Genomic DNA, 15746 nt, shown 5'->3' on the forward strand with positions numbered 1-15746 from the left:
TTGTATTTAATAGGTAAGAAAATGCTTGGTTAGAGACCATCTCAAGGTCATTTAGGAAGTGCATGGGACCAGATCTCAGCCACTTATTATTAGAGGTTCCTTGTCCCTATTCCCAGTATCAAGGATGTCTTTTCTATTTGGATAAATTAGAATATTTATTACATAAAATTATGAAACATTTTAAACATTCTGAAAATCAACAAGAATAATATCACTCACGAATACTTTCTCACTCTGTTCTGTCAAAGCTTAAAATATCACCATATTTGCATCAGCTTTAAAAAAATATATCATGATACAGTTTGTCTTCTTTTATAGATCAGAATCACTGCATTCAGTTTACATGGAAATGATAGCACATTAGCCATGGAATTTTTTGGGTAACTTTTAAAATCAATTACATAAACATGCTTAATACTCTAAAAATAATAATAAAAATGAAATGATGTCACCAATATTAGTAACAAATAGACATCATTATTCTGCTTACTCATGATATGCATTTATTTGCAGACATTGTGTTATTTTATCTAAAATCATATTTTGTTATTCTCCTAGGGTTCAACTAATTTTCTTCTAGACAAGATAATCAATCATTGGCATTATTGTTTATGACTGAAATAATAATGTGTCATATAGGCCCCTTTTTTCTTTTGGCCAAAAGGCTGCTGATAGCTTAAACAGTTTCATTGTATAGGAAAAACCACATGCCTTATTTTTAGTGTGGACGCCACCTCCTGTTAAGCTCCTCAACTTTGGAAGCAGAACTGGTGCTAGATTTCAGTCCCTAATAGTCCTTTCAGTCGTGCACTCTTGTTTAGGTCCAACTCATAGATTTCACTGTGGCAACTATGGTGGCTGGAAAGAGAGGACTCTCAAGTCTGGTGAGTAGGTCAGATCAAGACATGGCCAATCTGAAGTGAGAAATATTGTGAAAACATTTGAATTTGAATTTGGATGGGTTTATTGAACTGAGGTTTGAGTATTGGTTATACCCAATGATGTTCTGAAAATTCACATCAAAGAGAATGAGGAATGCACACTGTGAGTGAAGGCTGGACTGCGGAGAAGCTGGGACGACATCCAGGTTTTCCTCCCAGAAATCAAGCCTTCCTTGGAACAGATCCTAAATTGAAATGATTAGGTTTTAAAGCACATTCCTCCTGAGAATGAAATGGACTGAAAGCTAAAGCAACTGAGATGGAAGGAGTGAGATGTAAAAGAACACAAGTCTTACCTACCTCCAATCATTTCTACATCATTTCCCTCCTGAAGTTCCCCCCACAGAGTACATCGAAGATGGTGACTTTGTTATCCTCACCCACAATATTCACCCATCTTACACTTCTCAACTTTTCTCAAAGCAGCTAGAGACATTTCATACTCCAGGTCATTTTTTCATGCCGCTTATTTCCTCCCCTGAAATTTCCTTCCCTTCCTCTACCTGGAAAATTTCTACTTTAGTCAAGTTTTAAGAAACACAACTCAGGAATTGGGTACTTAAAAATAAGTGCAGGAGTTCCTGTCGTGGCGCAGTGGTTGGTGAATCCGACTAGGAACCATGAGGTTGCGGGTTCGGTCCCTGGCCTTGCTCAGTGGGTTAACGATCCGGCATTGCCGTGAGCTGTGGTGTAGGCTGCAGACGTGGCTCGGATCCTGCGTTGCTGTGGCTCTGGCCTAGGCTGGCAGCTACAGCTCTGATTAGACCCCTAGCCTGGGAACCTCCATATGCTGAGGGAGCAGCCCAAGAAATGGCAAAAAAAACCGAAAAAGACAAAAAGAAAAAGTGCAAATATGGAGAGAGAAATGAAATGACATGTTTAGAGCACTCAAATTTGGATCTTAAAAATCTAAACGCAAAAAAGTTTCTGGTACATAGTATGAATTCAAGAAATATTGGTAAGTTTTACTCATGGCAGTGCATGGTGGCAAGATGACAGTGCAAATTTTTAAGAAGAGGAAATTGGTTACCAGTGGTGTCTTCAAAACTAAACTGAAGGAGTTTCTCATTCAGGAGCTGGCTGAAGGTGGCTGCTAGGAATTGACGTCTGAGTTACACCAACCAAGACAGAAATCATTATCCTGGCCATCAGGATGCAAAATGTTCTTGGTGAGAAAGGCAGAAGGATCTGCACATTCATTTCTAAGGTTCAGAAAAGATTTGGCTTCCCTGAGGGCAGCTTTATACCAAAAAGGTGGCCACAAGAGGTCTTTGTGCTCAGGCAGAGTCTCTGCATTACAGAATTCTAGGAGGCCTTGCTGTGCGGAGGAGGGCCTGCCTGCTATGGTAGGCTGTGGTTCACCATGAGAGTGAGGCAAAAACCTGTGAGGTCATGGTGCTAGGGAACTCTTCTGAGGACAGAGGACTAAATCCATGAAGGCTGTAGGTATACTGATAGTATGGGATGACTATGTCGACACCACTGTGCACATGCCATGCAGACAGGGTGTGCTGGGCATCAGCATGAAGATCATGTTGCCATGGGCCCCATGTGGTAAGACTGGCCCTAAGAAGCCCCTTACTGAGCATTGTGGAATTCAAAAATGAGATGCCATCTATCACCCCCAATCTCCAAACAGAAGAATGGGAAATTGGAGCCACCTGCCATGCCCCAGCTATAGCATAACAGAATGTCCTTGGAAGCTGGATCTGGAGTCTTGATGTTTAAATAATTGTTTTAAAATACCCATGGCCTGATTAGACTGTACATATAGCATTCAGACTGAGGGTCATATCACCCCATGGGAGCATTATTTGATTGATTCTTAGGGCTGCCTGGCTTACAGTGTTTCTTTTCTTTTCCTGAAATATCTTGGTTTCAGCTCTACCTGTGAGGCAAGGGCCAGAACAGGAGGCCTAAAGCAGAGGTAACCGGAAAAGTATCCTGTTAGGGTAATAAATCTGGTGATGGTGAAGGCTGATTCCTAATAAGACAACACCTTGATTAACTCACCTATGGTTCAGGGTTTTAGGTTTAGTAGAAGAATATGTTTAAGATCATTTTCTGTATTGTGCATAGAGAATGAATACAATGTCCCTTATATTTTGGGATTATGCTAAAAAATAACCCACAAATACTAGTAGAAAAATGAAGTAGGTAATGTGTATGTTTGAGTCTTAATAATTTTTGCTGGACTATAAGATCTTCCACAACCCTTTTTATGCTGTTAGTTCCTTGTGTATAGTTCCATGCAGAAGCTTTTGAGATGTCATGAGTGGTGCTTTACTGAATGAGACTCATTGACCTGTGGATCAGAGATTATATGTGTACCAGGCCCTGGTATGCTTAGCTAGGCCTGGGCTCACTTGGTTGCATCTTGCTCTTAGCCCAGGGTGCAAATCATGTCCTTTTTCTCTTTAGTCCTGAGCTAAAGGTCCTGCTTCCACAGGCTGGCTCTGGGAATTGAGATGTTCCTGCCCTCTCTGACATGAAATGTTCCTGTCCTGCACCGTAGTTCACTGGCAAAAGGCATGGACCATGGAGTCAAATAGACCTGGATGGGATTCTAGTTCCTTTATAGAAGCTTCATAAAGGTTCTCAACATCCCATGTGTGACTTGGAGCTAACAGTAAATCTTGATATTGTGAGCATCAAATAGGAAACTCTCAGTGTGGCGCACATAGAAGTGATTCACACCTCTTTTGCTTCTAAGATTAGGAACACTGTCCAAAGCCAGCTGAGTGCTGGCGATTGGGATGGCTTACTAGGATTCTGGTTATTGTCCTCAACAGGTCAGACCTACTATTAAGTAAGCAATTTTCTTTGCAGCCTATCTTTCTTTTGTTTCTCTGTTTTCCTCTAGCCAAATTCTAACAAGGAAGGGATGGGAGGAGACAGAAATATTTCTGTCTCATAATTTGCCTTGGCCTTGGTAAGACAAAGGACATTGATGATTTTAGAACACAGTAATTAAGTAGGCAGGGTAAAAACTGCCAATAGTATCAACAAAGCAATTCATTAAGCAGAGTAGTTGCTATTGGTTAATAAACTGACTTTAAACAAAAATTTGCCATGGGTAAGCCAAAATCTTGCATAATTCGTCTAAAATGAGGGAGAGTTGACTTTATTGGTTGAGTGTTTCTAGATATTGTCCATAAATAAGCATGAAATAAATATTCTTGGAAGTGAATCTAGGATTTTTAAAAAATAAACTGTGACCCTTAAAATGATGCTCAGATTTTGAGGACATTGCACCTAGGTTCAGCATATTTCGTCATCTCCAGTGATGTGGTAAAATGACCACAGACTTGAGAGTGGGACAGACATGGTTTTGAATTCCATTCTGATATTAACTTAATATCACTGAACTTTAGTTTCCTCTCAGGTGAAATAGTTTTAGTTTTCTTTGTTTTGCAAGATGACTATACAGATTAAATATGGTGATGCATGTCAAGTACCTGTGTCATGCCATGTCCAATTTCTACCTTTGTCTTCCAGACCTCTATGAAGAGCATACTTATGTTAAATGAACTTGGTGAACACAAACAATGTCTCATCCGAAAACCACTCTGCATTCGTCCCCTCATAGAAGAAACATCAATGTGGTCTAATGTTCTAGGATAGGACTTGCTGACTATCTGCTATTTTTTTCTTTGGGTCAGTGCAACTCAAGTTACAGGAGGAGGGGGATAGGGGAAGTGAAGTGACTGAATTTGTTGACTTGTATAAATGGGAAAAGGAGCTTTACTGAGCATGTGTTATCATGAGTAAAGTTGTTACTATGTATTATTCATGGCACAAATAATTATTGAATGGCCAGTACTAGAAAGGGACTGTCCTAGTTGCTAGGGATGCAACAGTGAACAAAACAGGTCAAGTCCCTGGCCTCGTTCAACTTAAGGGCTAGTGAGGGGATACAGAAAGTAAATAACTCAGTAAAACATACAGTGCTATAGATGTGATCATGATGTTAAGAAAAGTAAAGCAAATTTAGAGGAACAAGAGGTGCTGGGGTAGGAGTAGGATTTTTATCATATATAGGATCTCCTGAGAAGGATTCTTTAATAAGGTGACACTTGGGCAATGGTCTGAAGGGAATGAAGGAGAAATTGGTGCTATTAAGTCTCAGAGTGTTCCATCTAGGGAAATAAGTTACAAAGGCTCTCGAAGGAACATGTACTGTTAAAAGAATATCACAGATCTCTAGCTGGATCCATGTTGCTGTGAGTAACCTTATTTCATTCCTTTTTATGTCTGAGTATTATTCCATTGTGTATATGTACAACATCTTAAGCCATTCATCTGTCAATGGACAGATTGTTTCCATGTCTTGGCTATTGTGAATAGTGCTGCTGTGAACACAGGATTGTGTGTATGTTTTTACATTGTAGTTTTGTCTGGATATATGCCCAGGAGTGGGATTGCTGGATCATATGGTAGTTCTATATTTAGTTTTCTGAGGAATCTCCATATTGTTTTCCATAGAGATTGAACCAGTTTACATTCCCACCAACAGCGAAGAAGGTTTCCCTTTTTTCTACATCCTCTTCATCATTTGTGTTTTGTAGACTTGTTAATGACGGCCATTGTGACAGATATGATGTGGTACCTCATTGTAGTTTTGGTTTGCATTCTCCTACTCTATAGAACAGGGAACTATATCCAGTCTCTTGGCATAGAACATGATGGACGTATGAGAATAAGTCATATATATATATATATATGACTTGGTCTCTGTGCTGTGCAGCATAAATTGACCCAATACTGAAAATCAACCATATTTTAATAAAAATAAAACAAATTTAAAAAAGAGTATCATGAAGATTGGTGTGATTAGAGTAAGAATGAGAGCTTAAAAGATGAAATCAGAAGAATGAGGCATGAATGAGCTAGTGTTCCCACAGGAGCAGTTTCTAGGTTTGTGGGAGGTGGGTGTTTCTGGTTGTCAGAACGATGGAGGTGTCCTACTAGAATGGGTGGAGGCCAGAGATGCTAAATGTACTACAGTAGGTGGGATGGTTGTGTCCAGTGAAGAACTATCCTACATCTCACCCACTTTTCAAATATCTGAATGGGTATTTTGTAGTGTGGGACCACCACATACAGTTGTGTGAGTGGTGGATTGCAGAATTTTTGGAAGCACACTTGTCATGGATCTGTGAGTATGGTGTCCCCATAGGATTGTGTTGTGTGTAATCAGTACAGCTGTAAGTGACATACCTGCATATGTAAACAACTGCTTATAGTGTTTGGAGCCTGAAACCTAATTCCATTTTATATATAAGCAAGAAGTTTCTATTTTGTACCATTTTCTTTAATTTTAAAAATTATTTTAAAATTTTAGTTGATTTACAGTGTTGTGCCAGTTTCTGCTCTTCAGCAAAGTGACCCAGTCTTGTGTATGTACATATATATATGCACACACATATACAGTCTTTTAGCATATTATCTTTCATCATGATCTATCCCAAGAGACTGAATATATTTCCCTATGCTGTACAGTAGGACCTCATTGCTTATCTAGTCTAAATGTAATAGTTTGTACTGCCCCATTTTATAATTACTGTATTACTTAGGAAAGTAACTATTGCATTGATGAACAATTTTTTTTCTTTTCTCAAGGACTTTACCAAGAGTTTTCACCATTCTATCAGTCAAGGTCCAATCAGGAAAGATAAATCATAGGTTAAGTTAAACAGGAAAGGTTTACTATAGAGTACTATTAGCTGTAACATGAAGTTGAAATTACTGGGGATTTGTTATTAAAGAGAAAATTCTAAGGAATATGGGAGTGGCAGCTGTAAGGATCAACACTATCTTTAGGTCTAAGAGAGAACAAACAAGGAAGGACCACCCACCCTGGGGTAAGGGAATACTGAGAGCCTGTACTCTTTGGAATGACACAGCCATGGCTCATTTGTTGGTAAAGAAGTTGCTGTGCTTTTGCACTGGCAGAACTTGCTTGAAATCTCCATTTTGAAAAAATTAAGTGTTGGGAAATTCCTTCATTGGAGGTGTCTTTTGGAGGCATTCACCTACGAAACTGAATAAGAGGTGTGTTGGGGGCACTACTGGGTACTTCTGGTCACTGTTCATGCAGGAACGGGGCATGGATAAGGAGGAGAGCCTGCAGAGCAGTCATGAGAGTATAGCTCTGCAGAAATAGACTCACAGAAATAAAGAACAGACTTTTGGTTGTCAAGGAGGAGGGGGAGGGGGAGGGGGGAGGGAGTAGGATGGACTGGGAGTCTGGGGTTAGTAGATGCAAACTATACATCTAGAATGGATAAGCAATGAGTCCTACTATATAGAACAATGAACTATGTGCAGTCTCTTGGGATAGACCATGATGGAAGATAATATAAAAAAGGGAATGTGTGTGTGTGTGTGTGGGGGGGGGGGTCATTTAGCTGTATAGCAGAAATTGGTACAACACTGTAAATTAACTATAATTTAATAATAACAATGAAAAAAATGTACCTCTGTCTTGGGAGTGCACCAGCCTAGGCAAAGTCAGACCTAGCCCTGTTGGGATGGCGGTCCTCATGGGGTTAGGTCAGTTCCAACCAAAGACTTTTAAATAAATCCAGCCCATCCACCTAATACACTATGGAGAATGTATAAAAACCCATCTACGCAATTTCCCCAAACACCTTCCTGCTTACCTTGCTCTCTTTTCAGTCTAGGCCCTACTTGCTGCCTCAGCGTCTCCTTACACTGATGACCTGTTCAGATGCATCTCTCCAGTTTTAATCTGAGCTGTTTTACTTAGGATATGAGCTTAGCCTATTCTAGCTCATGCACCCGCAGCTTCAGGTGTGAGGGGCTTCTACCTCCAACCATCGCCCTGGGTGACCCACCCCTGCAGTGACCAGCTTGCATGGTCTCCCTCTCAGTGCACGGGCATTACCTAGTGCCAGTCTCTGGACTCAAATGCTCTGCTCAGTGGTGTCACATCCGATCAGGGCTCGCTAATAGGACAAGATTGAATTTTTCATTTTTTTAGGTTAGCTTGACATGAAGTCAAGAGTTCAGACATGTACTCAAGCTTATAGTCAAAACGATTAGCTTTTAGATGCACCCATTCTAAGGAAAATAACTCAGGACTTCCCTGAAACGGGGGCAAAGAGACTCATACCTTCTGAGAACATTGAGGTCATGATGTTCATGTTTTAAATCATGTCTGGGCAGCTGGGATTCTTACAAACTAATGGCTAAGAAATTGCTCCATTTTTAGTGACTTTTCAGTTCCTAAGGCAAGCGCATAGAGGGAATCACCAGTGGTTGTGCCCACCAAGAACAGCTGTGTGTTCCTCATTTATTACAGAGCTTGCGTGCAAGGAGAGGGGGAGAAGCAGGCAGGGATAAAAAGGGCAGCTTTCATGTCGTCTAGTTGCTACCAACAAATTAGGTATAATTACAATTAGAACTCTTGGGAAATTGAACCAGGAAAGATCATCCTCCGATACTGAATTTTAAGGTAATTTCCAGTCATGGAGCAGGATAAAAGAGATCATTTTGAAACTGCGGTCAGGTAGGAATATCAGTGTGAGGTTTTCTAGAACAACTTATCTAACTGGGAGATTGCCTAGGAATCGCCTAAGAAACAGCAGCATGCTTTGAAGAATTGCATTAGTTTCTCCAGTATTTGTTGTCGTGAAATTTATTCCATTGAACCTTCGAAACAAAATTAAGAAGAGTGAGGAGTTCCTGCATCGGAAATGAATCTGACTAGCATCCATGAGTATGCAGGTTCAATCCTTGGTGCCTCGCACAGTGGGTTAAGGATCTGGCATTGCCGTGACTGCAGTGTAGGTCGCAGACACAGCTTGGATCCCGTGTTGCTGTGGCTGTGGTGTAGGCCTGCAGCTGTAGCTTCAATTCGACCCCTAGCCTTGGAACCTCCATATGCTGTGGGTGTGGCCCTAAAAAGCTAAATAAATAAAAAGAATGAGAAATAATTTTTCCTTCATTTTCAGTCAGTTATTAAGACAGAAGAATCCATATTTTGGCAATTCTAGATTCTCAGTATCCAGAAATTCAGAAGTAGTTTGGCTAGCCTCCAACTGTAGAGAAACCAGATCAAATAATAAAACAAATTAAACTGCTAACTCACCAAAACACTTCTTTTTTATCTTATGATTTGCCTGGACTCCAGCAAGTTACTTCTCCCCTCAGATTTTGTGTGTGTTGATCCAGAATAGTTTTTTGATTGTTGTTAGATTGACTGAAGGCATGTGAAACATTTCCATTTAAAACATGAGAAATAAAAGATTTGAAGATGCAGCAGGAGTGATAATAGAAAGTGCTCCTTCTGACAGCATGGGTAGGGCCGTGCATTTTGTTTCAATTTAAAATAAGAAATTGAAAATAATTTAATTCCAGCTTGTATCTCTTGTCTTTACTACATGGAGTGTAACCAAACAAATAAGATGAGATGCTTTACCCATTATTAAATGACACTTGTGCTAAATTAAACTCTTTGTAAATAACCTGTGTGTGTATGTGTGTGTGTACGCGGAATTCAGTGACTTTGTACCATATGACTGTGATGACATCATTCCCCATCACCACTAAATTACTCATCAAGATTGATTTTCTATTGATAACAACTTTAGCTCTAATGGAAAGAAATATTTATCTCACAAACCATGGAATGTTAGGACTGCTAAAAGAGTAGCCAAGATTTTTAATGAGCCCTAATAGATCCAAAATCAGGAATTTGTGGGTTCAAGTCCCAGCTCTGACCTTAACTGCTGCTAACCTTGCCCAAATCACTGAGACCATTGAGCCTCAGTTTCTCCATCTGCAAATTGGATGTGATAACATTTCCCTTATCTGCTCCGGCTCTCCTGACTGGTTCAGATTCTCACTGTGTCTTGCGTGACTTTCCTATGCTTGCTCTTCCATTCACATAGAATGGACTTACTGCCCTCCCGCCTACTTCTGTCCATCAAGCTCATTTGCAGCTTTAAAACCCTGGTAAAGCAGCTCCTTTTCTTTCCCAACCTGCCAAGTAAACTTACTTATGCCTTTCTTGGAGACTCTAGGGACTTCAGATATCATTTGGTAGAGGAGATTTCCTGACATCATGCAGCTCTCTTTACACGGTAGTCTCCTTGGCAAACCTCACAGTTCTGAGGTTAAGGATCACACCCTCCCCTACTCTTCTCTCTCCACAATACCCAGCACGGTGCCTGGCCCTTAGTGACACCAGATACATGTGTACCCTGCTTGTCCCAGGACTACTGTTGTTTATTTTTAAAACCCACAAGAAGAGAGAAAGAGGGTTAGATATTTACAAAAATAATAGTAATACTTTGAAAATATCTTTGCTGCTTCTGGATTTCTGCTTGCACAGCTGTGTGGATGGGTGATGGCAAGTTTCACCATCTCCCAGTTTCAGATGTAAGAATCTGGTGCAGTCATGTAGCTTTTTCTTTCAGGTTAAATAAGCCTCGATTCCTATAGTCATGATTTATAGGCTCCATTTTCCAACCCTTTAATCATTTTCATTGCTTTTCTCTGGAACTACTCCAAGTTCTCCATTCACTTAAGTTTCAGGCTCCAAGCTGGACATGGTATTGAAATAGTGAAAGAATTATCTGCATGTTCCTATAGTCAATATTCTTATTTATACATAAATACTTTTCCCCCTTAATCAGTCTACAAATATTAACTAGGCACTTGTGCTATACCTGGCACTGGTCTTTAAAGCTTTTGGCACTTTCAAACAATGTGATTCCTCTCTGAGAGACTTTATTTGGTGGTATTACCTGAAAAACATTATAAACATCTATACGTTAGTTATTTACATAACAGCGGAGTGGCTTTCCATGTCAGTAAACATGCTGCCTCTTATCTGGTTTGTTTACATGAAATTAATTTAATAACTTATCTGTTCCATGAATATAACAAGTTTACACCTCACCCCACATTACACTGAAAATTAAAGAAGCATTAAATGATCCAGTTTTTTTTTTTTTGCATTATATATTTTTTGTGCTTTTTTTTTTTCTTTTTTTGTCTTTTTAGGGTCACACTGGAATATGGAAGTTTCTAGGCTAGGGGTCAGTCAGAGCTGTAGCTGTGGTCCTACTCCACAGCCACAGCAACGTGGGATCTGAGCTGCATCTGCAACCTGCACTGCAGCTGACGGCAATACCATATCCTTAACCCACTGAATGAGGCCACGGATTGAACCTGCATTCTCACAGATGCTAGTCGGGTTCATTACCGCTGAGCCATGATAGGAATTCCTGTATTATATATTTTTAATGTACTTGAATTTTATTTTAACTTGTCTATTTTATTCTATTTCAGCTGGCCATTAAGGCTTTTTCTCTATTTAGAAAAATTTCAGTTAATGGTAAAATATTAATAACATTCAACTAAAACCATAAAATTGTATCACTGCTGTATACTGCCTTACCTTTGAAAGTATTTTTCACAATTCCTATCTCACTCGATCCTCATAGGAACCTTACTAATAAAGGTAGGCATTATCACCACCATTGTCCATCTGGTTACTCTGAGGCACAATCAGAGTCAAGGTTCAACCAGGGTCCTACAAGTTAATGAGATATGTGTTCTGCCATGTAGAAGTTGTTCCATCAGAGTTTCTCAAAGATTAGAAAAAAGCTGAATCATTGCTATCATACAAGACCTCTATAGATGAAAACTTCTAGAAAAGCCAAAGTAAGGTTACAAACATTGTAGTATGTAATTTCTAAGGATTGTAGTCTGGCAGAACAGCACAAAATTCGAGAAGGTGTTAGTCAAGAATACCTCTCTAGTATCTCTCTGTTTCTCTCTCTACCTATCATCTGTCATCTATGATTTATTATAAGGAATTGGCTCATGTGTTTATGGAGGCTGCAGTAGGTAAGGTGGAGACCTGGGAAAGGCAGTGGTCTAGTTCCAGTCTGAGTCCAAAAGGTCTTAGTGCCAGGAGAGCTGATGGTGGTGTATGTTCCGGTCTAAAAGTCAGCAGGTTAGAGACTCACAAAAAGCCAATGTTTCAGCTGTAGCCCAATGCTGGAAAAGACCAGCATCCCAGCTAAAAGAAACAGGCAGGAGGAATTCCCTTTTATTCAGCCTTTTTGTGCTTTTCAGGTCGTCAGTTGACTCGATGAGGTTCACTCACAATAAGAAAGGGAAATCTGCTTTATTCAGTCCACTGACTCTGATGTTAGTCTCATCCAGAAGCACCCTCACAGACACACACACACACACGATAATGTTTGGCCAAATGTCTGGGCACCCTATGGCCCAGGCAAGCTGACACATAAAATTAACCATCGCAAGATATATGATGAACATTTTTAATCCTAACAATATGCTTGTTACTTCTGTGACTGGGTTATAAAATCAGCTGGAAATAATGTCAAAATTCACATTCTGAAGCCCTATAACATTAATCATGGGCCAACTGACCTTTCTGATCTTGTCCTCTGAAAGGCCCTGCTTTCCACTGTTTTACCTGGGGTCAGCTGATTCATTTCTCAAGATAGAGGTATAAGGAAGCCACAAGAAGGTTGACATAAACCAAGCATTGTTGTTAACTTGCTATTTGCTGGTGTCATCGTGGGATTGGTATTCTTTGAATACATAACTCCTTTTCATGCACTGAATCAAATATGATTTGATAAAATATTTAAATAGTTTGCATGTACTAATCCTGGAAGATAATATGAGAAAAAGAATGTATATGTGTATGTATGACTGGGTCACTTTGCTGTACAGCAGAAATTGACAGAACATTATAAACTTTAATAAAAAAACATATTGGGGAAATAACAATAAAAGTACTTAGGAAAAAACCTAGTTTTATTTTTGTAGTCAGTTTGCAAAAGATAGAGCCAAATATATATATATCCAGTCTTCTGCAAAATTAGTACAAATTTTTTCCACTTCTTTGAACAAGTATTTTTAAGTTGTCTAAAAAATTTGAACCTCAGGTTCAAAAAACTTAAAAAATTTTATTTTAGGAGTTCCTGTTTTGTTCATTGGGTTAAGAATCCATCGTAGTGTCCATAAGGATGTAGGCTCGATCCCTGGCCTCACTCAGTGCGTTAAGGATCTGGTGTTGCCACCAACTGCAGCATAAATTGCAGATGTGGCTTGGATCCGGCATTGCTGTGGCTGTAGTGTAGGCCTCAGTTGTAGCTCCGATTTGACCCCTAGCCCAGGAACTACCATATGCCACAGGTGTGGACATTAAATAAAAAAAAATTATTTTAGAATCCTGGGTGTTTTTTAAAAATAGTTTTTTGTGTGATGTAATTTACATAGTATAAAATTCACCGAAGTGTACAATTCAATAATTTTTAGTATATCCACAGAGTTCTGTAGCCATTATCATAGTGTATTTTAGAATGTTTTCACCATTCCAGAAGAAAACTCATTATCCATTACTAGTTCACTCCTCATTTTTCCCCATCCCACCCACTAATCTGTTCTAATCTATCTCTCTATAAAGAATGCCTATTCTAGAAATTTCATATAAATGTAATCATAAAATATGTGGTCTTTTCTAACTGGTTTCTTTCACTTAGCATAAAGTTTTCAGGATTCACCCATGTTTAGCATGTATTGGTATTTAATTATTTTTTACTCCTGAATAATATTCCATTGTATGGATATTTATTCATCAGTTGATGGACATTTGGGTTGTTTCCAGTGTTGCATTATTATGAGAAATGTTATTATGAACACTTGTGTACAAGTATCTGAATGCATGTAATGTTTTAATTTCCCTTGGGTACATACCAAGGATTGAATTGCTGGTTCATATAGTAACTCCACGTTTGACACTTGGAGGAACTACTAAATTCTTCTCCAAAGCAGCTGTACTATTTCACGTTCTACCAGCAATGCATGAGGGTTCCAGTTTCCATGTCCTTGTCCACACTTCTGATTATCTGGTTTTTTTTGAATATAGTTATCCTAGTAGGTGCGAAATGGTATCTCATTGTGGTTTTTCATTTGGATTTCATTATGACTAACCAATTCCTGAGCTATTGGTTCTTTGTAAGTATTTTTTTGAGAAATGTCTATTCAAATATTCTCTCCATTTTCCCTCACATTATGAGTCTTTTTACTCTTGAGTTGTAAGAGATCTTTATAGATTCTGGATATATCCTGTCTCATATACTATATATGATCTGTCAAATGTTTTTCACCCAGCCTGTCTATAGGTTGGCTTTGTTATTTTTCAAGATCAGTTCCCTGAAGTATTCAGGGTTGTACACCTCCTCCTGATCCTGCAAGGTCAAGCCAGCTGGAGATATCCGTGTGCTGTCTGCAGGCTTCCAGATGCTATCTGAGGAGGCTCCTGAGCACCATCTTGGGAGGCCCAAGTGGAGTGCTGGAGGAACATGCCATCCACTGGGGGAGCTGCCAGTGAGGTGTCCCATGGAGTTTGGAGGCAGGCCTCTTGGTGAAGTCTCTGAGCCAGTTAGTAGGATTTGTGTCCAGCTTTTGAGATCTGCACAGTGGTTGCTGTGACCCCAGCCCTTTTGCCCTCCTCCTACGCCCCCTAGACTATGCAGTGATGCTAATCCCTTTACTGCTCGGAATAGGGTAAGGTAGCAGCTGGCTTTGGGGGCAATGTCCCACCAATCTGGGTAATCGCTCTGTTCTCACTTTCCCTTGTGGGAGAAATTGTAGGCTGAGGGGGTCTCCCCTGGCATCAGGATGTGCAGCTGTGCAGGAGCACTGACCCAGGTAAAGTGCAGCTCTTACATCCTTCAGTGCATCTATTGTTGTTTGCTTGTTTTCGGAAATGAAGTGCCATAACCTCTCCACTGGACTCAGAGGTTCCCACAGGTGTATTCCTGTCTGTGGATGGTTGTCAAAGTGGATATTTCTGTGGGGGTTATGAGGGCTCAAATCTCCTCTTCTGCCATCTTGCTGACGTCCTGCAACTGTATCTTCCCATAGCAAATTTGATATGCCTCTCTTCCTCCAAAATGGTTGAGAATTTCTGACTTTATCAATGGCCTGTTAGTTCTTCCCACATGCATGTGGGCTCAGGGTGGGAACTGTGGCCCTTTCATGGGACATTCTTTTCTTTTTAACTATTTACTGCAGATATTTATTTAAAATGTTGAGGAAGTAAAGAAGGCAATGAGAAACACCATTCTAAGCGGAGGAAGGTCTCCACACAGAGTTAACACTTGAACCACACCTGAAGGATAGTTAGGAGTTCCTAGCAGAGGGGTAGATACATGCACAAAAGCACAGAGGTATAAAATGCTCACTTCAGTAAAGGCAAATGGGTGGTGGAAGTATAAGTTCTTTGGACACTCTTTGTAAGATATGTGGCTGTGGTGAAATCAGGATTGTCTGGAGAACCCAGAGAGAAAAGGGTCCCTCCCTCTGTGATGACACAAACAGAAATCTTTGTGGACATGAAAGGAAGGGTACAGACTTGCAGAGTTGTCCAACAGAACTTTCTATATCTGTGGCCTAGGATATTGCAGCCACTAGCTGCACACGGTATTGAGCTCTTGAAATGTAGGCAGTATGACTACAGGACTGAATTTTTCATTTTAATTATGTTTGAATGATTTAAATTTATATAGCCACATGTGGACAGTGTATTGGACAGTGCTGCTGTAGAGAATCTTTTTTTTTTTTTAATGGCCGCACCAACCATATGGAAGTTACCAGGCCAGGGATTGAATCCAACCTACACCTCAGCTGTGGCAATGCTGTTAAATCCTTTAACTTGCTGTGCCAGGCCAGGGATTGAACCTACACTCCACAGTGACCTGAGCCATTGCAGTTGGATTCTTAGCC

The 15746-nt window shown here is 39.9% G+C and overlaps 1 pseudogene; it reads left to right on the top strand.

The window, feature by feature from the left end:
* LOC100526103 lies at nucleotides 1934–2622 on the top strand (annotated as a pseudogene).

Source organism: Sus scrofa, chromosome 3 (genome assembly GCF_000003025.6).
Source record: "Sus scrofa isolate TJ Tabasco breed Duroc chromosome 3, Sscrofa11.1, whole genome shotgun sequence".
Taxonomy (NCBI): domain Eukaryota; kingdom Metazoa; phylum Chordata; class Mammalia; order Artiodactyla; family Suidae; genus Sus; species Sus scrofa.